This window comes from Arachis ipaensis, chromosome B05 (genome assembly GCF_000816755.2).
Source record: "Arachis ipaensis cultivar K30076 chromosome B05, Araip1.1, whole genome shotgun sequence".
NCBI lineage: Eukaryota > Viridiplantae > Streptophyta > Magnoliopsida > Fabales > Fabaceae > Arachis > Arachis ipaensis.
In genome coordinates, this window is record NC_029789.2 from 93,092,289 (window position 1) to 93,111,462 (window position 19,174).

The following is a 19,174-nucleotide window of genomic DNA, read 5'->3' on the forward strand; positions in this document are numbered from 1 at the left end:
TCAAGTGGTTAATTGAAAAAGATTTGAAAATAAATTTTGAAAAGATAAGAAGTTAGAAAAAGATTTTGAAATTAAGTTTTGAAAAAGATATGATTGAAAATTATTTTGAAAAAGAAATTTAAAAAGATATGATTTTGAAAATTAAAGTTGATGACTTGACTAACAAGAAACTAAAAGATATGATTCTAGAATTTAAAGGTTGAACCTTTCTTAACAAGAAAGTAACAAACTATAAATTTTTGAATCAAAACATTAAATTTTAGCAATAATTTCGAAAATTATGAAATAAAATTAAGAGAAAGATTTTGAAAATTTTATTTTGAAGAATTTTCGAAAAACATGAAAGAAAAATGAAAAAGATTTGATTTTTGAAAAAGATTTGAAAAGATAAAATTTTTAAATTAAAATTTTGACTTGACTAATAAGAAACAACTAAATTTTTAAAATTTTTTACCAAATCAACTCAAAATTTCGAAATTTATGAGTGAAATAAGGGAAAGATATTATTTTTTTTTATTTTTGAATTAATGAAGAAAGAGAAAAACAACAAAATGACACAAAACATAAGAATTTAAGATCAAAACAATTAATACATGCAAGAACACTTTGAATGTCAAGATGAACACCAAGAACACTTTGAAGATCAAGATGAACATCAAGAACATATTTTTGAAAATTTTTAAGAAAAGAAAGACATGCAAGACACCAAACTTACAAATTTTTAATATTTAGACACCAATAATTCGAAAATGCATATGAAAAACAAGAAAAGACACAAAACAAGAAAATTTAAAGATCAAACAAGGAAAATAATAAAAAACAACTTGAACATCAAAGAAGAACACAATGTATGAGTTTTCAAAAATTTTAAGAAAATTAAAACATGCAATTGACACCAAACTTAAAATTTTGACACAAGACTCAAACAAGACACACAAAATCTTTTTTGTTTTATGAATTTGTTAAATTTTTTTGTATTTTTCGAAAATATTTTGGAAAAAGAAAATAAAGAGATTCAAAATTTTTAATAAGAATTCCAGGATTCGTGCAATGTTAGTCTAAAGCTTCGGTCCAAAAGAATTAGACATGGCCAAATGGCTAGCCAAGCTTCAGCATAACAATTACAAACATGTCCTTTCTACAAATGAAAGTAGAAACCTCGGTCCAAAAGTTTAGACATGCCTTAACAGCCAGCCAGGTTTCAACATATCTCATGAAGCTCTAGAATTCATTCTTAAAAATTATGAAGAACACATTTATTTTTGAATTTTTCAAAAATTAAAAATAAAAAGTTTAAACATAAAATAAAATTACCTAATCTAAGCAACAAGATGAATCGTCAGTTGTCCAAACTCGAACAATCCCCGACAACGGTGCCAAAAACTTGGTGCATGAAATTGTGATTCACACTTTTCACAACTCCGCACAACTAACCAGCAAGTGCACTGAGTCGTCCAAGTAATACCTTACGTGAGTAAGGGTCGATCCCACGGAGATTGTCAGCTTGAAGCAAGCTATGGTCATCATGTAAATCTCAGTCAGGCGGATTCAAATGGTTATGAGGTTTTGATAATTAAAAGATAAATAAAACATAAAATAAAATAAAGTTACTTATGTAATTCATTGGTGGGAATTTCAGATAAGCGTTTGGAGATGTTTTGTTGCTTCTGAACCTCTGCTTTCCTATTGTCTTCTTCCAATCATGTGTGCTCCCTTCCATGGCAAGCTGTATGATCCTCTTGGATGAAAAATACCAGGTACGATTTCTGCACGGCTAATCAACTGTCGAATTTCTCGTCTCGGATGAAAAATACCAAGTACAGCTACCGCACAGCTAATCATCTGTCGGTTCCCGCTAGCGTCGGAATAGGACCCTTGTCTTTTTCCACACTGTCACTGTGCCCAACATTCGCAAGTTTGAAGCTCATCACAGTCATCCCTTCCCAGATCCTACTCGGAATACCACAGACAAGGTTTAGACTTTCCGGATCTCAGGAATGGCTGCCAATTGGTTCTAGCATATACCACGAAGATCCTAATCTTCCGGACTTGGTCCGTGTATTAGAGACCCAAGAGATACGCACTCAAGCTGTCGCCCAATGACTACGTTGAGTTCAGATAGAACGGGAGTGGTTGTCAGGCACGCGTTCATAAGTTTGAGAATAATGATGTGTGTCACGGATCATCATATTCTCTATATTGAAGTATGAGTGAGTATCTTAGAATAGAATCAAGCGTGATTGAATAGAAAACAGTAGTAATTGCATTAATTCATGAAGAACAGCAGAGCTCCACACCTTAATCTATGGGGTGTAGAAACTCCACCGTAGAAAATACATAAGTGAAAAGAGGTCTAGGCATGGCCGTGTGGCCAGCCTCAAATGTCTAAGGACTAAATGTCCAGAGATGGTAAAAGATGATAAATTCTGATAAAGTCTCCGAATACAATAGTAAAAAGTGCTATTTATACTAAACTAGTAACTTAGGTTTACAGAAAATAAGTAACTAAGTGCAGATAGTGCAGAAATCTACTTCCGGGGCCCACTTGGTGTGTGCTTAGACTGAGCATTGAGCTTTACACGTGCATAGGCTATTCTTGGAGTTAAACGCCAACTTGGGTGCCAGTTTGGGCGTTTAACTCCAGTTCTGGTACCAGTTCTGGCGTTTTACTCAAGAAAAGGGTCTTTGGTGGGCGTTTAAACGCCAGTTTGGGCCAATTATATATTTCTGGAAAGTATGGACTATTATATATTTCTGGAAAGCCCAAGATGTCTACTTTCCAACGCAATTGAGAGCGCGCCAATTTGGTTTCTCTAGCTCCAGAAAATCCACTTCGAGTGCAGGAGGGTCAGAATCCAACAGCATCTGCAGTCCTTTTTCAGCCTCTGAATCAGATTTTTGCTCAGGTCCCTCAATTTCAGCCAGAAAATACCTGAAATTACATAAAAACATACAAACTCATAGTAAAGTCCAGAAATGTGATTTTTTTCATAAAAACTAATAAAAATATAATAAAAAGTAACTAAAACATACTAAAAACTATGTAAAAACAATGCCAAAAAGGGTATAAATTATCCGCTCATCAGCGTGCCACACCCAAAACACCAAGTGGCATGCCCATTGATATTTTTCTTAGTGTGCCATGCCCAAAGTCTCAAGTGGCATGCCTTTGATGAGGTCTTGACCCTTCTCTTCTGAATAATTGGCCTGGCGTGCCACGCCTCAGACCTGGCATGCCACGCCCTTGTTAGAGTCTTTCCTCACCCTTTCTGGTTAAGTACACTGGCGTGCCATGCCCAGGACTCAAGCGGCACACCCATGATGGTGGTGTGGGCTCACAAGCTTGGCATGCCATGCTCATAGTACCAAGTTCCACGCCCATTGAAATTGCTCCTTCTCCTCTCCTCTGGACCATTGTACTGGCGTGCTATGCCTTCGACCTGGAGTGCGACGCCCAACTTGGAGGATAGAACTGGCGTGCCACGCCCATTTTCAAGCTTAGTCATCCCTTTTCTGGAGAATAGAGCTGGCGCCTAGCATGCCACACCCAACAATGGCGTGCCACGCCCATAGTGAATCATGGAGAGCCTTCTTTGGACATTTTGTCTGGCGTGCCACGCCCATAACACCAAGTGGTACACTTTTGATAAACCTTCAATAATCCTTCCCTGGAAATGATAACTGGCGTGCCACGCCTGGCCTTGGCGTGACACGCCTGGCCTTGGCGTGCCACGCCCATTGAATTCTTCATGGGCTCTCTCTGGGAAGTATAACTGCCGTGCCACGCCCATAATAATCCTTCAATTTTCCTTCTGGAAATAATAGCTGGCGTGCCACGCCCTGTTAAAGATAATGGCTTTTGCATGAAGTGGCACACCCAGCATACACGCCCAGCTCCTTTTCTTGCTTTCTTCCTCTTTTGTTGATCTTTTCACCTGAAATCTAAGCAAGACTCATTTCAAAGCAATGTCCCATAAATTGATCATATAGTTCTTGTAAATGCATCAAATGAATGAGAATTCACTACTTCTATGGTCCTTTTAGATGAGAGAAAGAGGTAGATGATGCATGTCATCACAACACCAAACTTAATTTTTGCTTGCCCTCAAGCAAATTAATGTGAATTGTTCTAAATGATTGAAACTTGACCCTTAAGAGAATGCAATCAACAATTAGAGACAAAGACTAAGTATTAAATTATGCACGAACTTAGTTATTTGCTTTTGTCCTACAATGAAAACCTTAGACCTTTGAGAATCTCCTTAAGTGCCTGCTTTTGGAGCCCTTTCTATTGATTGTCACCTTGAAGTAGTAAGGTTTGTTATTTTGCTCTTTTTCTTCTTTCATTATCCTTTTGTTTCCTTGTTTGACCATGACTCTAGGTATTTTATCTCAAGACGACCCTTTAAAGTAAGCTTTCAATTAGCACTCCCGAACCAGTTAGTTTTAGGGTACTAGGTGTTGAGACACCCCTAAGAATTTACTTGCTCAGGTCTCTCTTCTTGACACATCTTCACACAAGCATCTACTAGGATCTTGGCTCTTTGAGCTATTTGTTTCTCTTTTTTCTTTCTAGTAGTTGATGCTCAGAACCTTGGGTCTTGCTTACTACTTCTTGGTTCTATTTATATTCAAGGGTCATCCTTAGAATCTACTTGATATGTCCTCTATGTCTAATTGTTCATTATGGATTACTCACTTCCCAAACTTCAATCCATGACTCTATACTTGTTCATCATCTCTTATTTTAAATTAAACTCACTTGGGTCTTAGTTTTTTACTTTTGCTTTGTAACAACTCATCATTGACTCTTTTTTTTTAAACAAGTTAAATTTATTGATGTTGTGAAACTTGACAATAAACATTTTCTTTCTCAAAGTAAAAACTGGAATTCAAGGACTCATAGAAGGACTCTAAAAAAACCAAACAGCTAACATCTCAAAACAACCACTAAGCAGTAAATTCAGAAAATAGATTTCAACATGGGACTCAACAACCTTTACTTGTCATGATGCTTCTCCCTTGATTAGTGCATTGGTCCCTTCCCCTTATCCTTTTTCTTGGAGGACTCCATTCTTCTTTGTTGAGGCTCCTTCTTGTGCTTGAGTGTCTTTTGGCTTCCAAAAGCCTAGCCTCCTCATGAAAGTCTTCTCATCCTCTTGTTGCTTAGCCGCAATCTCCTATTGCCTGGCACTAAGCTCTTCCATTCCTTTCATAACTATTGGATAGTTGGGGTTCAGGGTGGCTACCACATTACACAAGTTATTCAGCTTTGCTTGTGTGTTTATGTCATATTGTCTTTTTGAGTAGTTCTAGCCTCATAGAGGGACCTAAACTCAGCAAGATTCCTCTATTGAACCATTTGTTGCTCCAAAATTTTGTTGAGGCTGCCTTGCATTTCTCCCCAATGGAATTGCCCCTGCTGTTCCTTAATTTGCTCTATATTTCCTTGAAGATGCTGGATGCTCTCTTGCATTTGTTCCCAGTGCTTCTGTTGCTCCATAAGTTGGTTAATGTCTCCTAGTATATGGTGGATGTTCCCCTGCATCTCTTCCCAATTAAAACCTTCTAGAAATTGTGCTTCAACTTGTGGGATTGGTGGTTGAATATATGCCTCTTCTTGTTGTGGTTGCTCTTGTGGTTGCTCTATGCTCTATTGCCCTTTGTAGTGGGTTGACAGCCACCACTTTTTCCATCTTTTTGGCGATTATTGGCTTGTCTTGCTCTAGCAATGTCTCATCTATAATAGTTTCCACTCCAGCCTCATCACATAATCGCTGGATAATGCTTGGAAAAGCCAGCCTTGTACTGTCCTTGGTGTTGTTAGCACCCTCTGAATGTTTCTTGAAATCATCTCTCCCACATTCACATTTTTCCCTTTCAAGATGTTGTAGATCAACACAGCTCTCTCTATAATCACCTCTGAAGTATTGGAGGTAGGGTTGAGGGATCTCCTTACAAAATCCAGCCACCCTCTAGCTTGAAGACACAAATCTCTCCTTTTTAGTTGGCCTGGTTTCCCATCTTTGTCCTTGATCCACTCTGTGTTGAGAACACAAATTTCATTTAGAATGTCTTTGAATTCGGAATCAAGTTGCTTGATTCTTTCTTCATTGCTCTAGGAGGATCTTGTGCGCGTCACTTCCAACACCCTTTCTAAGTTTGCCGGGCTGTAGTCAATATCCTTCCCTCTTACAAAGCTTAAATGAGTGAGTTGTTGCCCTGGCTGTGGAATAGCATTGGCATAAAACTTTCTCCCCAAGCTCACCACCACCTTCTTTGGTGGATTGCACAAGATTGCCCAGCCCCTACTGTTGATCTCATTGGTGATTTTTCTGTGCTCATCTCTTCCCAATTGGAAGCCAATCTCAGGGATGATTTGCCTCTCACTCACCCACCCATAGAATTGGTTTTGGTGGAAGAATGAGAGGAACTTATATTCATTGTAGCTTGAAGAGCCAGAGAAAGTTTCCTTGGTTTTTCTTTTCTTTGAGCCGGTGGCCTTTGGTGGTGCCATTTGTGGAGTGATGAAAAGGGTTAGAAGAAAGAAGGAGAAGAAAAGCAAAGCAAAAGAGATTTTGCTCAACACCAAACTTAGGACTTGATTGTCCCAATCAAGAAATCAAGAAAGCAAGAAAGAAAGAAAGAAAGCAAGAAAGTAAAGAAGGGGAAGGAGTGGTGATACAGAAGAGAGAAGAGAAGTGTGTAGTGTGTATAAGAGGGGTGGGTGAGTGCATTATATAGGGGGGAAAGAATAATCTGGAAGGGTGCAATTGATTGCAAATTTGAAAGTTTTCACACTTGGAATTGGCGCCTAGTGTGGGAGAAGTGCCAATTCAAAAGGTGGTTCAGCTTTCTTCAGGTTGTGATTTCCAAAGTGTGAATTTTGACTCCCTTGACTTGATGAGTGATCAATGTCTTGTGGGCTCCACCTCTTCCTAAAAATTCAGTTACAAAAACTCTCATTAGTGATCAAGGATTGCTTCATTTTCCTCCAATTAATTGGCATTCATTTTGTTTGTCTCTTGGACACCAAACTGAAATTCATTTCATCTGGTAACTGGCTCATGATTAAACTTTATTGTATACATTATGAGTGAAAGAAATTTAATTCTTCATACCCTTCCACTTCTACTCTATGTGTACACAATTAAGTAACCTTTTCATTTCTCTCACCAATTTACAGAATGCATTAGGATACCAATTAATTGGGCTGAACTTGGATGCACGAATAGAATTCTTATGGTGGCGGCCACGCCAAACTTAATTTTCGGCTTACTCTTAAGATCAATTAAATTGTTAATACGTAAGCTCAAAAAAATATTAGTGGGCTGGTGGTCACACCAAACTTAGTTTTTCAGTCATTTTCTCAACCCAATTAAAGACATCACATAGTAAAGAATACAAAGTTACATGTTCAGCGAGACTAAGAAAACTTTTGAAGTTAAAATCTAAAATGCTACCAACTAAATAACTAACATTAGAAACTGGAAAGCAATTAACCAAAGTAACTAAACATAAACTAATCTAGAAAGCTTGAAATTGAAAGGATATGAGTATTGGAGTGCCTCCTAACTAGCGGTTCTTTAACGTCATTAGCTTGATGGTTCTTCTTCTTCAGCTGAGGTTGTAGTTCACTCTTTGCTCATCCAGTGAGTCTCCCAAGTAATGCTTAAGTATGTGGCCATTGACAGTGAAAGTCTTCTATGTTTTCTCATCCATAAGCTCCACATGACCATAAGGGGACACTTTGATGATTGTGAAGGGCCTTGACCATCTTGATTTCAGCTTCCCTGGGAAGAATTTAAGCCTTGAGTTGTATAAGAGAACCTTTTGGCCTTCTACAAACTCCCTTCTTGACAGCTTTTGATCATGCAATTTCTTTGTTTTCTCCTTATAAATATTGGCATTTTCATAGGCTTGAGTTCTGAATTCATCTAACTCATTGAGCTGCAACAACCTTTTTTCTCCAGCAGCTTGATTATCAAGGTTTAACATCTTTAGAGCCAAAAATGCTCTATGTTCAAGCTCTACTGGTAGATGACAAGCTTTTCCAAACACCAATTGGTATGGAGACATGCCAATAGGTGTCTTAAAAGCTGTTCTATAGGCCCCATAAAGCATCATCCAACTTCTTGGACCAATCCTTCCTAGAGTTCCCAACAGTCTTCTCAAGGATCTTCTAAAGCTCTCTATTTGAAATTTCAGCTTGACCATTGGTTTGTGGATGGTATGGGGTGGCTACCTTGTGCTTAACACCATACTTGAGGAGGAGGGTCTCTAGTTGCTTGTTGCAAAAGTGACTTCCCCCATCATTTATGAGAGCTCTTGGAACCCTAAACCGGCTAAATATATTCTTCCTCAAGAAGTTGATCACTACTTTGTTGTCATTTGTTGATATTGTTATAGCCTCCACCCATTTGGATACATAGTCTACAACCACTAATATGTAGTTGTTTGAGTATGAGGGTGAAAAAGGTCCCATGAAGTCAATCCCCCAAACATCAAACAATTCCAACTCCATGATGAATGTTTGTGGCATCTCATTCTTCTTGGGTAGGTTTCCAACTCATTGACACTCATTGCACATTGTCACAAACTCTTTTGCATCTTTGAATATGGTAGGCCAGAAAAATCCACATTGCAACACTTTAGCTGCAGTCCTTTCTCTACTAAAGTGCCCTCCATAAGTAGATCCATGGCAATGCCAAAGAACCTCTTGTCCTTCCTCATGAGGGATGCATCTTCTTAGAAGTCCATCAGCACACTTCTTAAAGAGGTAAGGCTCATCCCAAATGAAATGCTTGGCATCATTGATGAGCTTTCTTCTCAAGTGCTTGTTGATGTTGGATGGTAGCTCTCCAATGGCCTTGAAATTGGCTTAGGTCTGCAAACCATGGAGCTTCTTGGAGCATCATCAATTGCTCATCTGGGAAGCTCTCATTTACACCAAGGTTGTGTGCTTCATTGTCCACGTGTGGGATCCTTGATAGGTGATCTGCCACCTTATTTTCTGCTCTACTTCTATCCTTGATTTCAATGTTGAACTCTTGGAGTAATAGGATCCATCTTATTAATCTAGGCTTAGACTCTTGTGTGGTTAGTAAGTATTTGAGAGCTGTATGGTTAGTAAACACAATTACTTTAGAACCAATAAGGTAAGATATAAATTTATCAAAAGCAAAGACTATAGCAATGAGTTCTTTTTCTGTGGTGGTATAGTTCCTTTGGACTTCATAAAGAACCTTGCTTGCATAATAAATGACATGCACAAGCTTGTCTCTCCTTTGTCCTAATACAACACCAATGGCAAAATCTGATACATCACACATCAATTCAAAAGGTAATTACCAGTTTGGTAGTGCTATAATAGGTGCAGAGGAGATCTTACTTTTAGGCTCATCAAAAGCTTGCATACATTCTCTATCAAATATGAATGGTACATTAGAGACAAACAAGTTGCTTAAAGGTTTGGCAATTTTCGAAAAGTCTCTAATGAACCTTCTATAGAAGCCAACATATCCCAAGAAACTCCTAACTGCTTTGACATAGGAAGGTGGGGGTAATTTTTCAATCACTTTCACGTTGGCTCTATCTACCTCTATGCCTTTCTTAGAGATTTTGTGGCCAAGGACTACCCCTTCGGTAACCATAAAATGACACTTTTTCCAGTTCCAAACTAGGTTAGTCTCTTGGCATCTCTTGAGCACCAAGGCTAGATGGTGTAAGCAATTAAGAAAAGAGTCACCAAACACTGAAAAATCATCCATGAAAACCTCAATAAACCTCTCAATCATATCAGAAAAAATGGATAGCATGCACCTTTGGAATGTGGCCGGTGCATTGCACAAACCAAAGGGCATACGTCTATATACAAAAACACCAAAAGGGCAAGTGAAAGATGTCTTTTCTTGGTCCTTAAGATCTACTACAATCTGGTTATAGCCTGAATATCCATCCAAGAAACAATAATACTCATGTCTAGCAAGCCTCTCCAACATTTGATCCATGAAAGGTAGAGGGAAATGATACTTCCTTGTGGCTTCATTGAGTTTTCTGTAGTCTATACACATGCGACATCCAGTCACTGTTATTGTTGGTATTAGCTCATTCCTCTCATTTTGCACAACTGTGATTCCCCCTTTCTTTGGAACCACTTGAACAGGGCTCACCCAAGGACTATCTGAGATAGGGTAAATTACCCCTGCTTGCCATAGCTTTAACACTTCTTTTTGCACTACTTCCTTCATTGAGGGATTCAATCTTCTTTGTGGCTGGATTGATGGCCTAGTATCCTCCTCAAGAAGGATCTTATGCATGCACATTGAAGGGCTTATCCCCTTTAAATCTGAAAGTGTCCACCCAATGGCATTGATGAGAGGAACTTTTGCGTGGTCTAAAAATTTGCGGATAAATTCTCGTTGCAAGTATAGTTTCTAAACCTTCAAAAGTCCTTTCATACAAACGTTTTGGTTGTCACAAGTAACAAACCCCTAAATAAATTGTTAACCGAAGTATTCAAACCTCGGGTCGTCTTCTCAAGGAACTGCAGGGAAGTATGTTCTTATTATTGGTTATGGAGATTGCAAATTTGGGGTTTCAAGAATGGGGAACAAATATGACAAATAATTTAAATGGCAATTAAAAATAAATAAATACTGTAAAGCAAACTTTTGGCAAGGGATGAGAAATTAGAAGTCCAGATTAGTTACCCTTCTCAATAATAAAGAAGACTGAATCTTAATTCCACTTAGTTAACCTTTACTAAAGCAAAGGGAAAGTCAATGGACTAATTTGCTTGATCTTCGAATCCTATTTATTTTCTAAGAAAAGGTTGGGATTATTGAAGTTCAGTTCAATTAGCAAAGATAACAGTTATCAATTATATTGAGCTAAGATAACTCCTGAGTTACTGATTTCTTAACCAAGACCAAAAGGGGAAGAGTAAATCTATTGGAATAAAGATGTCTTCAGAGTAAAAGCAATAATAGCATAAATAATAGAAAGCAATATTAAACTGAAATACCTCAAATAACATTAATTCAAATAATCTGGAACATAGAAGAATTCATAAATTAAATGGCAAAGTAAATAATCAACTAAAGTAATGGAATGAATAAAAGTGTAAGGGAAGCTTAAAATAAAGGAACATTAAACCTGGGATTGAGAGACACTCCTAAAACTAAGAGAAGTCCTAAATCCTAAGAGAGAGAGGAGAGAACCTCTCTCAAGACTAACCTAAATCATGAGAAGTAACTAAATTGGCGAGCTCGCTTTGAATGGATGCATTTCCACACTTTATAACCTCTGGTCTATGCCTTCTGGACTTGGATTTGGGCCAAAAAGGGCTTCAGAAATCGCTGGGAGCGTTTTCTGCAATTTCTGGTGCGTGGCTTCTGTTGCGCGTCTGCGTGGGTCACGCGGTCGCGTCATTCGGAGCTTTTCTTGTCACGCGGTCGCGTCAGTCATGCGACCGCGTCATATGTGTTTTGCTTAAGGCGCGCGGTCGCGTCAGTCATGCGGCCGCGTCGCTGTTGATTCGCGCTTGGCATGCGTCCGCGTCGCCCATGCGATCGCGTGGATGCTAGTTTCTTTAGAAACTCCGTTTTGTGCTTTCCTTCCATTTTTTGTATGTTTCCTTTCCATCCTATGAGTCATTCCTGCCTTAGAAGATCTGAAACTACTCAACACACTAATCACGGCATCGAATGGAAACAAATGTAATTAAAATAATTGATTTTAAAGCATACGAAAAAGGTTTTTCACATACATCACCTAAAAAGGAAGGGAAAGTAAAACCATGCAATTATTATGAATAAGTGGGTGAAGGATTGAATAAATCACTCAAATTAAGCACAAAATGTATCATAAAATATGGGTTTATCAACCTCCCCACACTTAAACAATAGCATGTCCTCATGCTAAATCCAAGGTAAAAAGTAAGGTTAAAGTGGTGGAATGTCATGCAATGCAATCTAATCTAAATGCAATCTACCTAGATGAATGATGCATCATGCAATTCTAATTTTTATTTACTTGAATATAAAGCTTGCATGTAGTTAAATTAATTCACATTCTCAAGGAGTCATGTATATATATAGCCAAACCTTAGATAGTGATAAAGTGCCTTTACAATTGAGATGTGAGAGAAAAACATTTTAAAAACTTGCAAGACAACTAACAATTTAAACAGAGATAAATGTTAATGAGCTATTGAACCCTCACTGGATTTTGTGTTTACTCTCTAATCACTCAGTGTTTATTGGGTTAATTACTCTATTCTTCTTTTTATTCTTACTTTCTATAACTTTGTTCTTCATCTAACCAATCAACAATCATAGAATATAGTCATACCAAAAATCATGAGGTCTTAAGTAAGGTTGTAATGGAGCCAAGGTAAAGGTAAGGGTATATGTATAAGGCTAAGTGAGCTAATAAGTGAATCCTTAATTAGACTAAGATCTCACCTAACATACATACTTTCTAAATCAAAGCTTCTTTACCTATTTTCCATATTTTCTCACTTTTGATGTTACATGCTCATATCTAACTATTTATTTTCATCCCATGTGCATTGCTTTATTTCATAATTGGGGAATTCTTTTTGTGTCCCCTTTATTCATAACACTTTTTTTTTTGTAGTGCACATGGTAATTCAATTATTGATTTTACATCAGCATGCTTCCCAAAACTTTTTATTTGAGTTATTTTATTCTTTTCAACTTTTCTACCTTTTATTTTTATTATCCATGTTCCCAATAGGTTTTCCCACATTTAAACTATACATAATTTTCTATCTTAAGCTAACCAAGGATTCAACTTGGGATTTTATTTTGTTTTTCTGCTTAAGGCTAGTAACGTGGCTTATAGAATAAAAGGAGATTTAAAGGCTCAAGGGGGCTAACAAGGGTGATGTAAAAGGTAGGCTATTTTGGGATTAAGTGAGCTAAAATCAAATAATGGCATCAATCACTCTCTTGGTATGTACCTACATTCTATAATCGGACATATAGATTAAAACAAAGTTAAGAACACCAGAATATAAAAGAAGGGCGGAACACACAGGAATAAAAATTATGGTTTGAATGTAACCATACAATTAAGCTCAAAATTCACAGGCTATGTGTTCTCTAGCTCAAAAATCATTTATCACTTATGTATGTCATGCAAGTTTAGTTAAAAATTTCCATTATTTTCTCAATGTAAAACTTATATTGAATGGCTTTAAAGTTCTAGTGTTTCTCCTTGATGAAGTGTTGTTCACTAACATGTAATGCTATATATACAAGGTGTGGGTTGTTTTGATTCTGTTAAAGTCTCTAGTTTACTTCTTTTTTCTTTTCAATCTATTCTGAGTTATCTTATGCTAAAAAGGGTAAACTATACTAATCAATCCACAATTTCTATAACTAATAAGTTAGAATTGCAACTAAACTAAGTGGCTAAAATATGAACTAAAAATGCAAAATGCAGAAATAGAGTATAAATACATGAACAACAATGTATAAGTACTCAGAAAATAAAAATAAAAATAAAGAAAAAAATACAGAAAAATATCCAAAATAAAAGAAAAAGAGTCTGTAGTGGTTCACCAAAATAATATGCCAGAGATGGCGACCTCCCCACACTTAAAATGTAGCATCGTCCCTGATGCTCAGTCAAGCAGGGTGTGAAGGGGTGTCATCACTGGAAGGATGGGTAGCTGGGGTCTCTGAGGTGGTGATCTGAGGGTCTGACTGCTGTGGAGGAGATGCTAACTGAAGAGGGATCTCAGGGTCTACAGCCTGAATCTGGGGTGGAGCCTCCTGATGGTGTGCTGCCAGCTGGGTGCCTGCCTGCTCTGCCTCCTGCTGTGGGTGGGTCTCTGCCTCGGGCGCATCCGCCTCCTCCTCAGATGCCTCGGATGGTGTGTCGGGCTCGGAGGGGATGTCGCCAGATCGTATCATCAGCTTCAGGTGCTCATAGCGTTGCTTGTTGCGACGCTCCATCTGGTCAAGCCGTCGAAACAGGCGGTGCACTAGATGATAGATGGGCTCTGGGGCAGGTGGAGGTGCAGTGGTGGTGGCAGGTGTAGCTGTAGAGGAAGAGGGGCCGACAGATGGTGTGGCAGTGTCACCAGGAGCAGTGAGGACTGGAGGTCTGTAACCCAAGGCAAGAAAGTTCCTGCTGTGCGGGATGATCTTCTTGCATTCTGCAGCAGGTGGCCTCTCATCAATATCCTCCCAAGGCACGTCAGCTCGACGGCCTAGCTGTGTGATCATGTATGGAAAGGGAAGAGTGCCTCGGACGTGGACCCTGGCCATGTAGAACCGGATAAAGCGTGGCAGGTACAGGTCCTTACCCTACATCACACACCATAGGAGGGTGATCATAGTGGTAGGTATATCGGTCTCGCGAGTACTCGGCATAATGAAGTTGCTAAGTATCTGATGCCTGATGAGCGGAAAATTTGTACGCTTTTTGGCATTATTTTTAGTATGTTTTTAGTAGGATCTAGTCACTTTTAGGGATGTTTTCATTAGTTTTTATGTTAAATTCACATTTCTGGACTTTACTATGAGTTTGTGTGTTTTTCTGTGATTTTAGGTATTTTCTGGCTGAAATTGAGGGACTTGAGCAAAAATCAGATTCAGAGGTTGAAGAAGGACTGCTGATGTTGTTGGATTCTGACCTCCCTGCACTCAAAATAGATTTTCTGGAGCTACGGAACTCAAAATGGCGCGCTTCCAATTGCATTGGAAAGTAGACATCCAGGGCTTTCCAGAAATATATAATAGTCTATACTTTTCCCGAGTTTAGATGACGCAAACTGGCATTCAACGCCAGCTCTCTGCCCAATTCTGGCGTCCAGCGCCAAAAACAAGTTGCAAAGTGGAGTTCAACGCCCAAAATGGCACAAAAGCTGGCGTTCAACTCCAAGAATGACCTCTCCATGTGTAGACTTCAAGCTCAGCCCAAGCACACACCAAGTGGGCCCCGGAAGTGGATTTATGCATCAATTACTTACTTCTGTAAACCCTAGTAACTAGTTTATTATAAATAGAACTTTTTATCGTTGTATTCGCAGTCTTGGTTACTCTGGTTCCCCTCTGGGGACGAGACTAATGAACTCCATTATCTCTTATGTATTTTCAACGGTAGAGTTTCTGCACTCCATATATTAAGGTGTGGAGCTCTGCTGTTCCTCAAAGATTAATGCAAAGTACCACTGTATAAAGCCAGCCATGGAAAGGAGTAAGACTGATTGGATGAAGACAGCAGGAAAGCAGAGGTTCAGAGGAACGAAAGCATCTGTATGCGCTTATCTGAAATTCTAACCAATGATCTACATAAGTATTTCTATCCTTATTTTATTATTAATTTCGAAACCCCATTACTATTTTATATCTGCCTGACTGAGATCTACAAGGTGACCATAGCTTGCTTCATACCAACAATCTCCGTGGCATTCGACCCTTACTCACGTAAGGTATTACTTGGACGACCCAGTGCACTTGCTGGTTAATTATGCGAAGTTGTGAAGATATGTTTAGACCATGGTTCTGTGCATCCGTTTTTGGTGCCATTGCCAGGGAATCAATTTCGAACAATAATTCACAACCTGAGTAACAATTTTGCGTACCAAGTTTTTGGCGCTGTTGCCGGGGATTGTTTGAGTTTAGACAACTGACGGTTCATCTTGTTGCTCAGATGAGGTAACTTTTTTTTTTGTTTTAATTTTCAAAAATTTTTCAAAAATCTTTCAAAAAAATTTCTCATCAGTTTTCGAAAAATAAAATAAAATAAAAATGTTTTCAAAAATATATTTTTCTTCAGAATTTTTAAGAATGAATTCTAGTGTTTCATGAAGCATGTGAAGCCTGGCTGGCTGTAAAGCCATGTCTAAATTCATTTGGACTGAGGCTTCCAATTTGTTATCAAGAGCAAGCTAGTTGTTGCTAATCCACCTGCTGTTGTTCCTGATTTACATACTAAAGCTTGGCTGGCTATTAAGCCATGCTTGACCCTTTGATTGGAGCTTTAGACTAAAAAGCATAAGATTCCTGGAATTCATATTAAAAATTTTGAAATCCTTATTTTTATTTTTTCAAATAATTTTCGAAAAAAAAATACAAAAAATCATAAAATCATAAAAAATCAAAAATATTTCATGTTTGAGTCTTGAGTCATGTTATAAGTTTGGTGTCAATTGCATGTTCATCTTGCATTTTTCGAAAAAATTCATGCATTCATAGTGTTCTTCATAATCTTCAAGTTGTTCTTGGTAAGTCTTCTTGTTTGATCTTTGCATTTGCATGTTTTGTGTCTTTTCTTGTTTTTCATATGCATTCCTAGGCGGCATTCATGAGAATCCGGAAAGTCTAAACCTTGTCTGTGGTATTCCGAGTAGGATTCAAGGATTGAATGACTATGACGAGCTTTAAACTCCTGAAGGCTGGGCGTTAGTGACAAATGCAAAGGAATCAAGGGATTCTATTCCAACCGGATCGAGAACCAACCTGTGATTAGCCGTGCTGTGACAGAGCGCGTGAGCGTAGTTTTCACTGGGAGGACGGAAGGTAGCCATTGACAACGGTGATCCACCAACACACAGCTTGCCATAGGAGGGCGTGCGTGCGTGAATCAGAAGACAGAGGAAAGCAGAGATTCAGAAGACAAAGCATCTCCAAAACCCCAACATATTCTCCATTACTGCACAACAAGTAATCTTTAATTTATGTTCTCTTGGTTATTCACAATTCAACTGATAAACATAATTGACTTCCTGACTAAGATTTACAAGATAACCATAGATTGCTTCAAACCAACAATCTCCGTGGGATTCGACCCTTACTCACGTGAGGTATTACTTGGACGACCCAGTGCACTTGCTGGTTAGTGGTACGCGTTGTGAAAAGTGTGATTCACAATTCGTGCACCATTCATCATGATCTTCATAGTGTTCTTGGTGTTCATCTTGACATTCATAGCATTCTTGCATGCATTCATTGTTTTGATCTAAAAATTTCATGCATTGCATCATTTTAATGTTTTTCTCTCTCATCATAAAAATTCAAAAATCAAAAAAATATCTTTCCCTTTTTATCTCTTAAAATTTCGAAAATTAGATTTGACTTTTTCAAAAATTTTAAAAAAAATCTAGTTGTTCTTATGAGTCAAATCAAATTTTTAATTTAAAAATCTTATCTTTTTCAAAATATTTTTCAAAAATCAAATTTTTTTCATTTTTCTTAAGTTATTTTCGAAAATTCTAAAAATATTTTTCAAAAATCTTTTTTCTTATTTTTATATCAAATTTTCGAAAATAACAATAACAATTAATGTTTTGATTCAAAAATTTCAAGTTTGTTACTTGCTTGTTAAGAAAGATTCAAACTTTAAGTTCTAGAATCATATCTTGTGATTTCTTGTGAATCAAGTCATTAATTGTAATTTTAAAAGTCAAATCTTTTTCAAAACCAATTTCAATCATATCTTTTCAAAAATATCTTCTCATCTTATCTTTTTCAAAATTTGATTTCAAAATATCTTTTCTAACTTCCTATCTTCTTATCTTTTCAAAATTGATTTTCAAGTTGTTTCAACTAACTAACTAACTTTTTGTTTGTTTCTTATCTTTTTCAAAACCACCTAACTAACTCTCTCTCTCTTATTTTTCGAAAATTACTAACTCCTTTTTAAAAAAAAATTATTTTCGAAAATCCTCTCCCTCTCTCATCTTATTCTATTTATTTATTCATCTACTAACATCTCTTCCTCACATCACTCACCAAATTCGAACCCCCTCTTCTATCTGTGTTCGAATTTTTTTCTCTCCTTTTCTTCTTCTACTAACAATAAGGAACCTCTTTACTGTGACATAGAGGATTCCTCTTCTTTTCTTTTTCTCTTCTCTTTCTTTTGAGCAGGGACAAAGAAAAGGGCATTCTTGTTGAAGCTGATCCAGAACCTGAAAGGACTCTGAAGAGAAAACTAAGAGAAGCTAAATTACAACAATCCAGAGACAACCTTATTGAAAATTTCGAACAAGTAAAGGAGATGGCAGCCGAACCCAACAATAATAATGCAAGGAGAATGCTTCGTGACTTTACTGAGCATCCAGGGAGAGGAAGCATAAAAAGCTTCTCTCAAAGCAGAGTCAACCAAAGCCCCCACAGTCAAACTCTAAGTTTGGTGTTGGGAGGCCACAACCAAACTCTAAGTTTGGTGTCAAACCCCCATATCCAAACTCTAAGTTTGGTGTTGGGAGGTCTCAACAAAGCTCTGCACATCTGTGAGGCTCCATAAGATCCCACTGTCAAGCTATTGACATTAAAGAAGCGCTTGTTGGGAGGCAACCCAATGTTTAATTATCTAATATTATTTTTGTTTTTCATGTTTTATTAGATTCATGATCATGTGGAGTCACAAAATAAATAAAAAAAATTGAAAACGGAATCAAAAACAGCAGAAGAAAAATCACACCCTGGAGGAAGACCTTACTGGCGTTTAAACGCCAGTAAGAAGCATGTTTTGGGCGTTCAACGCCAGAACAGAGCATGGTTCTGGCGTTGAACGCCAGAAATGGGCAGCATCTGGGCGTTTGAACACCAGAAATGCACCCTGGAGGAGAGCTGGCGCTGAACGCCCAGAACAAGCATGGTTCTGGCATTCAACGCCAGAAATAGGCTACAAATGGGCGTTCAACACCTAGAACAAGCACCAACCTAGCGCTGAACGCCCAGAGTTGTGTGCAAGGGCATTTTACATGCCTAATTTGGTGCAAGGTTGTAAATCCTTGAACACCTCAGGATCTGTGGACCCCACAGGATCACCTCAGGATCTGAGGACCCCACAGGATCCCCACCTACCTCCACTCACTTCTTCTCACCGCTCTTTCACACAATCCCATCAACACTCTTCCCCAAAACCCTTCACCAAATCACCTCAATCTCTCTTCCCCATCACCTCTTCACCACTCACATCCATCCACTCTTCCCCATAAACCTACCTCATAAACTCCACCTACCTTTAAAATTCAAAATCAATTTCCCACCCAAACCCACCCTAAATGGCTGAACCTTCACCCCCCTCCCTTCCCTATATAAAGCCTTCCATCCTTCCTCATTTTCACACAACACAACCCTCTCTTCTCTTCTTGGCCGAAACACACCTCCCCCCTCTTCTCCATCTT